A 7,966-nucleotide genomic window follows, 5' to 3' on the forward strand; every position below is an offset into this window, starting at 1 on the left:
GCACCTAGTAGAATGCCTGGCATCATGATTGCTATTATTAGATATGCTCTTTGAGGAAAAGAAAATTTTGTTTGAAGATGATATTCATTTTTCCTTAGGATTGCCAAGGATACCGGGAACTGAAAATAGTACAAAGTCCAAATTCTTGAGATTTTCAAATCATTATACTATTCATTTTTTTGTATGCTGTATTTGCCACTGGAGAATTAGTGATAGCATCACGCATGGCCCTTGTCTTTGAAAAAAACAGATAAGACACATGTTTGGGAAACAGCAGAGATAGTCTTGAGGTAACACTGCAAGGTTAGGCAAGTTTTATTCATTCAGAAAATATTTTTTCAAGAAGCAGGTATATACCAGATGGTGTGCTGTGTGCTGGAGATAAGTGGGGATATTAAGGTTCAAAGAGGCGGATGGGGGTGGGGATTGAGAAAAGACATTAAAACAAATAGGCATAAAAGTATTACTGCATGTTGTCTTCCAGCCACTTTTATGTGTCCCATCACTCAATGCTGACTTTTTGTGGTAATTTATCTCTAAATGAAAAGTTACCTCTTACTGTATTCTAAAAATTATGTATTTTGGATAATTCTAACTTTAGTGAATAAAGTACTGTTACACGTAACCTCTTTGATTCACTAAAATTTTTCTTCATATTTTATTGTTTTTTTTTTTTTTCTTGGGAAGGATACCATTTGTGTTTAGGCTTGTGATAGTGAACAAGAGGGAAAGCAGTTGGAGATAGAAAATAGGATGCCACTTGCTTCCCTGACTGGTTTGATAGCAGCAGTGGCAGAATATTCATTTTGGTCACTGTATTAGGCAATGCTAGCCATTAAAATAAACATGCCCTCAAATTCACAGGCTCTTTATTTAGAGCTTCCATTTCCTTCTCACATATAAGCATATGTATGATAATAACAATGAAATTTTGTATATGTGTCTTAGGATTTCTATAGAGAAATTTTGTGTATTGACATACCTTACAAGCCAGAGTGCTAAACAAGTGTTAATATTAGTAGCAGACTCAGAGATAGCAGCAGCAGTAATAGTTACTATGACTCGTGTCAAAATGGCAATAAATCACCTTTTAGTTTCTGAACTTAGGGGAGTTATCAGAATGCTAAGTTGAAAAAGAAATCTGATGATCTTATTCCTGTTCTCAATACAGCAGTGGTTTACTTCTTTAAGGAGTCTGTGATCAATCTACTTCTGTTTCTTGTTTTTCCTCAGCCAAGACCTATCCAGGCTTTTGATTTAGGCTTTGGCGGGTCTCAGTCTGTCTATCCTGAAACTTTGGCTCTTTGAAGGTTTGGCAATGTCAACTCTTTAACTTGCTGCCTTGTGCAAATTCAAAGCCGGGAAACTGTCTTCAGGGGGAGATTATTTGCATTGCTGCAGGCCTCTCCTTTGGTGGGATTTTACCTTCTGGGCAACAAAAGTCTGTGGGAGATTTCATCTGGCTTTTGACATCCAACATCTCTAGGACCCCAGTCTTCCATGCTGCTATAGAAACAGCAAAGGGTCAATGGTAAAAACTAGCCTCGCATTTGATTCTCCTCTAGTTTTCTATCTACCAGATCTGTGCAAACACAAAAGCTCTACTGGTTTCACCCTGAGTGGGTCAAGCTCAGTCACTGACCTCTGACCAGTAGCATTTATCTCTTGGCCAGTACCCCGAAGGAAGATGTCTAATATGCTGGAGAAGAGTGGAGAAATAGCTCCAGAAGGAAAGACAGGCTGAGTCAAAGCAGAAATGACGCCCAGTTGTGGATGTGCCTGGTGGTGAAAGTAAAGTCTGATGCTGTAAAGAACAATATTGCATAGAAGCCTGGAATGTTAGGTCCATGAATCAAGGTAAATTGGAAATGGCCAAACAGGAGATCACAAGAGTGAACATCGACATTTTAGGAATCAGTGAACTAAAATGGACTGGAATGGACAAATTCAATTCAGATGACCATTATATCTACTACTGTGGGTAAGAATCCCGTAGACGAAATGGAGTAGCCCTCATAGGCAACAAAAAGGTCCAAAATGCAGTACTTGGGTGCAATCTCAAAAATGATAGAATTATCTCCATTCGCTTCCAAGGCAAAGCATTCACTATCGCAGTAATCCAAGTCTATACCCCAAGCACTAATGCAGAAGAAGCTGAAGTTCTATGAAGACCTATAAGACCTTTTAGAACTAACACCAAAAAAAAAGATGTCCTTTTCATCATAAGGGACTGGAATGCAAAACTCTTGAGAGTTCCTTGGACAGCAAGGAGATCAAATCAGTCAATCCTAAAGGAAATCAACCCTGACTATTCATTGGAAGGACTGATGCTGAAGCTGAAGCTCCAGTCCTTTGGCAATCTGATGGGAAGAGCTGATTCATTGGAAAACATGCTGATGCTGGGAAAGATTAAGGACAAGAGGAGAAGGGGTCAGCAGAGGATGAGATGTTTGGATAGCATCTTTGACTCAATGGACATGAATTTGGAACTCTAGGAGACAGTGAGGGACAGGGAAGCCTGGTGTGCTGCAATCCATGGGGTCACAAAGAGTTGGACACGACTGAGTGACTGAACAACAAATGGTCATCTCGCCTGGGAAGTGTTTTTCCCATTCTGGATTTTGGAATTACTCTAAACTTCATTGCCTCCACAAAACCCTAATGTATTAATTTTTCAATTTTTTTTCTTTTGGTAATTATGCCAGAAATGTTGGCTCTCTATAGCCTGCCACACCCTACGTTACATTTAATGGTGATGATACTGTTGACCAGAGCCCCACAGCTTCGATCTCATCATAGTTTGTATCAGGAAAAGCAATATACTTGCTTATAAGATATAAAATTTGCATTTATCTATAACCAAGGATTTAGGATTTAACTATGTTACTAGGGAATATACAAGAAGACATTACCCTAGTTCAGTTAGCTATTAAGAATAAAAATTACTCTGTTCTAAATTCAGTGTACATAAAAACATATATGGTTAAATCAAATTGTATGCACTTCCAAAAGTGTGATTTTTATGAGTGTTTTTATTTAAAAAACTCAAATTTGGGAAGCATACTTGTTAGATACTATTAGCTTTTAAATTCATTTTTTTTTAAAAAAAGAAAAAAATCAACCTTCAAGTAATTCATCTCCTATTGATTAAAATCTTTAATTAAAAAATATATAGATATACTTTGAGGTATAACTTGCATTTTTGAAATTGCACCTATTTTATATTTATATTTCAATGAACTCTGATGAATGTATACACCTACGTAGACATTGTAGGGTAATGGAATTGGAGAAGGTGAGGTTCAGAAAAAGAAGGAGGCTGGCACTTTACAGGAACAGATCACCTTTAATGAAGCAAGAAGGGGCAGCAGTCAGATCAGTGAGCTGCTGCCCTAACTGAAGAAAAGAGTAAGTATATACAGGCATGTATGTGGAAAGCTACTGTCTTAAGGGGGCCTGTTCTTCTCCAAGGTTGTTCGGAGTAGTTATCTCTTAAACAGCTATAGCAAGGAATTCTGGAGATTGGCCAGAGGCTGGACTGGCTGGCAGCTGGGCGTAATCAGCCTTAATGTCCATTTTTTTCTTCGGATGAGAGAGTTCTTTGTTTTGCACAGAATGATGGGGAGGACCTGGAGGGGAGTTTTAACTCCAGGCTATTTTGAGCAGTGTAACTCTCCTTCAGACATCCTCACAGTTAAGATAGAGAACAATTCCTCAAGTATCCCCACCTTTTGTTCTTACTCTCATATATATCTTCCATAGCAGCTAGTACTGAATTTCCTTCCTCTCTCACAGAAGCTGCTGGTTCTTGACTCAAGTATTTATATATACTACCATTACTACTTCTGAAATATTCCCTTTTAGTTTTACTCAACCCTTGAAGACTCTCCTGAATTACTCCCCTCAATTCTGTTCCTTTCTTCTTAACCTGGAGCCCTCTAAAATTCTTTTGAGGGCAGATTAAACTGTTTGAATTTGGGTATTTTGGTATGTAAAGCCATTTTTCACTGGATTTGTATTTCTGTGCCTTGTCTGCCCTTCTTGGAGCCAGGGGGTCCTCTACTTCTTTTGAAATGCCCCAAAGTGTCCTTTACTATATTTTATTCAATAAATGGTATTTGTAGCCACAATTTGCAGAATGTAAATGAACTGCATTTTTAAAAGTCCTAGATTTTGCTCGTCCTAAGCAATCTCTGTGGCCCTTCCTCTTCTCTAGGAGTTCTGAGCACACACCCACAGCACACAGTACCATTAGCTCATTCAGCCTTTCCACATAATTTCATACCTGACTAGAACGAGATTGTCTTTTATAGAAGCATTGACCCATAGCAGCAGCAGCATCTGTCTATGAGTGTGTTGAACTCTAAATTGGAATTTTAGTGCTAATAATTAACTAGAATAATATCTCGCTTGGACAGAAGCCATTTAATTCTCTCCTGTGAGCTAAAGTATTATTTGGGTAACTATCAAGGGCAAGGCAATAAAAGGAAAATGTTGTTACAATATTTTCACAGGAAGGTGAAAGAAGAAATTCAGATTTTATAAAAATCTTTCTTAAAAATAATGGTGATTCTGAAATGGGATTAATTAATGTAAAATGATCTTGCTACTGAAATACTATCCCAACTTTCTGATGTTTTTAAGCCAAATGAGTACTAAAGAAATAATATTGGTTCTTGAATCTGTATAGCTAATATAGACTTGGTGGATTTTTAATAGATTTCAAGGGAAATCTAGAGAAATGAAATATATAAGTTTTATTTAAGCCCAGTATCAATAACTTTCTTTTATAATATTTTATAAGAATGCTTGATAAATTCCCACATTGATTTCCCCTTCTGGTAGGGGTAACTTTAAATGAAGAGCCTAAGAACTGTGGAAATGCTAAAAATGAAAGAGAAAGGATAAGAAAAGATCTGTGTAACCTTTAACTTATAATCAACTGATGAATAATCAAAGGGTGGTAGAGGTCACAGTGGGACTTGAAGCCAGACATGAAGATTTATTAAGAATATACCAAAGCCAGGAGCTTTCCCTTGATATCTTATTTAATTATTTACGAAGTGTCTCTGTATATATATTATATTATCAATATATATAAAATGGGATCAATATCCATGTATGACAGGATCTGTACATCTACCTCATATGTGTGTCTGTATCTGTCTCTGTTATCTTGGAGACAGCCCATACTCTTGTCTAGTATTTTTATGATCACAGAATATGGACAAAAGAAGCAAATATTGCTTCTCATGAGTAATGCTTTTTGCCAACGTGTGTGTCGGACTATATTAGTTTTTTGATATTTCCATTTGTTTGACAAGTTATCAGAAACGCTTCTTGACTGGTTTAGACAGGATGCCTTGGTCCTGAGAACACGTGCCGGTCCTTTCACTGGGCACTGGCAGGGGCTGTCACCTTCAGGGACACCTCGCAGCCTTCCTAGTGTGGCTCCTGATGGTTTTTAGGAAGCTTCCTCCTAGGGTTAGTGTTGAGATTACAGCGCTCCACCCTGGCTCCAGACTGACAGTGGTGGATTTAGGAGGTGACAGGAACCCAATTAATAAACTGAACATAAAAAAAAGGTCTCTGAGCTCTGGAAGCAGGGCCAGGTGGTGATGACAGAGACAAACGTGCTTTGTTTGCCCTCTGCTAACAGCTGCCTCCTCACATTCTCTCCTCTTCTCTCTCCCTTTTTTCAAGCAGTGTTATTTGAATTCATACAGTGAGAGGTGGTTTTACAGCTTGGAGCATCTCAGGAATACAAAATTGCAGAGGTGGGATGTGTGTGGTCAATGAGATTTATTTTTTGAGACAGATTATGCAAAGCAATTTATTTGGTGATCATTTGATTCTGATGATGTAAACTTGTAGATAAATGTGAAAATTAGGAATGCCTGATTTTGCCTGTGTTGCATGAAGGCTTCTGCCAGTTCTATTTAATAGTTATAATAATAACAGGTACAATTTGTGAGTGTTCACCATAGGCAAGGCACTATGCTAAACTTATTATACTATTTTATTATAACACCATTTTTATGATGTTATTAAAAATGTTATTATGCTCAGTTAAAGATAAAGGAATTGACATTTGCAGAGCTTAAGTGACGCAAAAGTACACAGCCACTAAATAGCAGAGCTGGGGCTAGAGGTTGTGTCCACCTGGCTTGGAGGTCCACGCCCTTGGGCACAGCGTCATTTTATGGTAGAAGGAGAATGTGAACCAAGGTGTGCCTAACCTGCAAGTTGTTCGTTTTCACATTCCAGGTCACTGGCGGAACCAGAAATGGAGTCCAGATTTTAGTGTCTTCGCCCATTGACAGCTGATTGGCTGATTTTGCTTCTTTGAAAAGAGTTTCTTTTTCACAATTTCAAAAAATAACATCTGAAGTAAATCATGTGCCAATAGAAGTTTTTAAAAAACTGCACACAGAATGCCAAATGTGCATTTGGTTTCTATACAGTCCACTCTAGTGAACAGAAATGCAGGACACCTAGGGCCATGCCTACCCCCGAACCACCTTCACCCAATACCAACATCACGTCAGCACACAGAGGGCAGTTCGGAGCCTACGCAGTCTACATATCACCGGTTACTGGTTTTATCATGAAGGGAAACCTCAGCGGGAAGGCAGGCTACGTTCAGTTCCAGAGTACACCCATTTGTCTTCCCAACCTTTCCGTCATCAGGGAGGTGAGGCCGCTTCACTCATGGCTGCTGCTTGCAAGGGCAGCTGATATTAGTATGAGTTCCAATAAGCCAAATCCTATTTAATTGTGCTACTATACAGTCAGCTCTTTCAAACTGCACTTAGACCCTATGGTTGAGAGACATTCAACATTACGTGTCTTTGTCATCACACTAGTTATAAATGGTTCCCTGGTTCTGAAGGAAATGGTTGAAGAAAATAAACCCTGGCTTCCTTAAGCTCTATCATAGCTGTTCATTGGCATTTCTGACCGAATGCCCTTGATTTCCACTGCAAGGTTTTACAAAAATGATATTGTACCCATTCCTGGAGCTTTTACAAGGCATTTAAAACTTTCCAATATTCAACGCAGGTACTTAAAGGTCACTTCTAAAATTGGGTTTCTCTCTTGTAAAAGTTAGGCTTAATGGAGTCAAATCCATTTGACAGAATTTTAAAGCTTTTCTTTCACCTCCTTAAACCTACTGGCTTTATGTTAAATGAGCATGCATTTCTGGGACACAATAACTTTCCTGTACTTTAATGTGTAAATGGCAGAAAATTTTCACACCATTAGATGCTCAAAATGACCTTTATCCTATAATAAATATGGATCTCAGTTTTTGAGTAAATATGGACTTTATGGCTCCATCTCTGCATCCTAGTGAATAGGAGTGAAAAAGTGAGAAATCAAATCAAAGATAATGATGGTTAGGAAACTAAATAGGGCACAGGATTTAGAAAACATGAATTGCTCATTAGAAATTAGTGCATTAATTTCCTATTGCTACTGTAGCAAATTTCCACTATCATGGTAACTTAGAATAATACCTATTTATTTTCTCTCAATTTTGTAGGTTGGAAGCCAGGCAGGTTCGTCTTAGGGTTGCACATGCTGAAATCAAAGTGTCAGCAGGGCTCCATTTCTTACTGGAGGCTCCTGGGGGAGAATTCCTCTGCCTGCCCCAGGTTTGTTTTGGTTGTCAAGCAAATTCACTTCTTTGATGTTGAAGAACTGAGGTCCTCATTTTATTGCTGGCTGCCCACTGGAGGTTGTTGTCAACTACTAGAAGCCACTCATTCCTGACTCTTGGCTCTCTTTGTACATAAAAACGAACCAAAGTGGGTCAAATCTCATCACATTTCTTCTTTAAAAAAAAAAACTTATATTTATGTATTTGGCTGTGCCAAGTCTTAGATGAGGCAAGTGGGATCTAACCTAACCTAACCAGGGATTGAACTTGAGTCCTCAGCGTTGGAAACGTGGTCTTAGCCAC

Source organism: Cervus canadensis, chromosome 25 (assembly GCF_019320065.1).
Source record: "Cervus canadensis isolate Bull #8, Minnesota chromosome 25, ASM1932006v1, whole genome shotgun sequence".
Taxonomy (NCBI): Eukaryota; Metazoa; Chordata; class Mammalia; order Artiodactyla; family Cervidae; genus Cervus; species Cervus canadensis.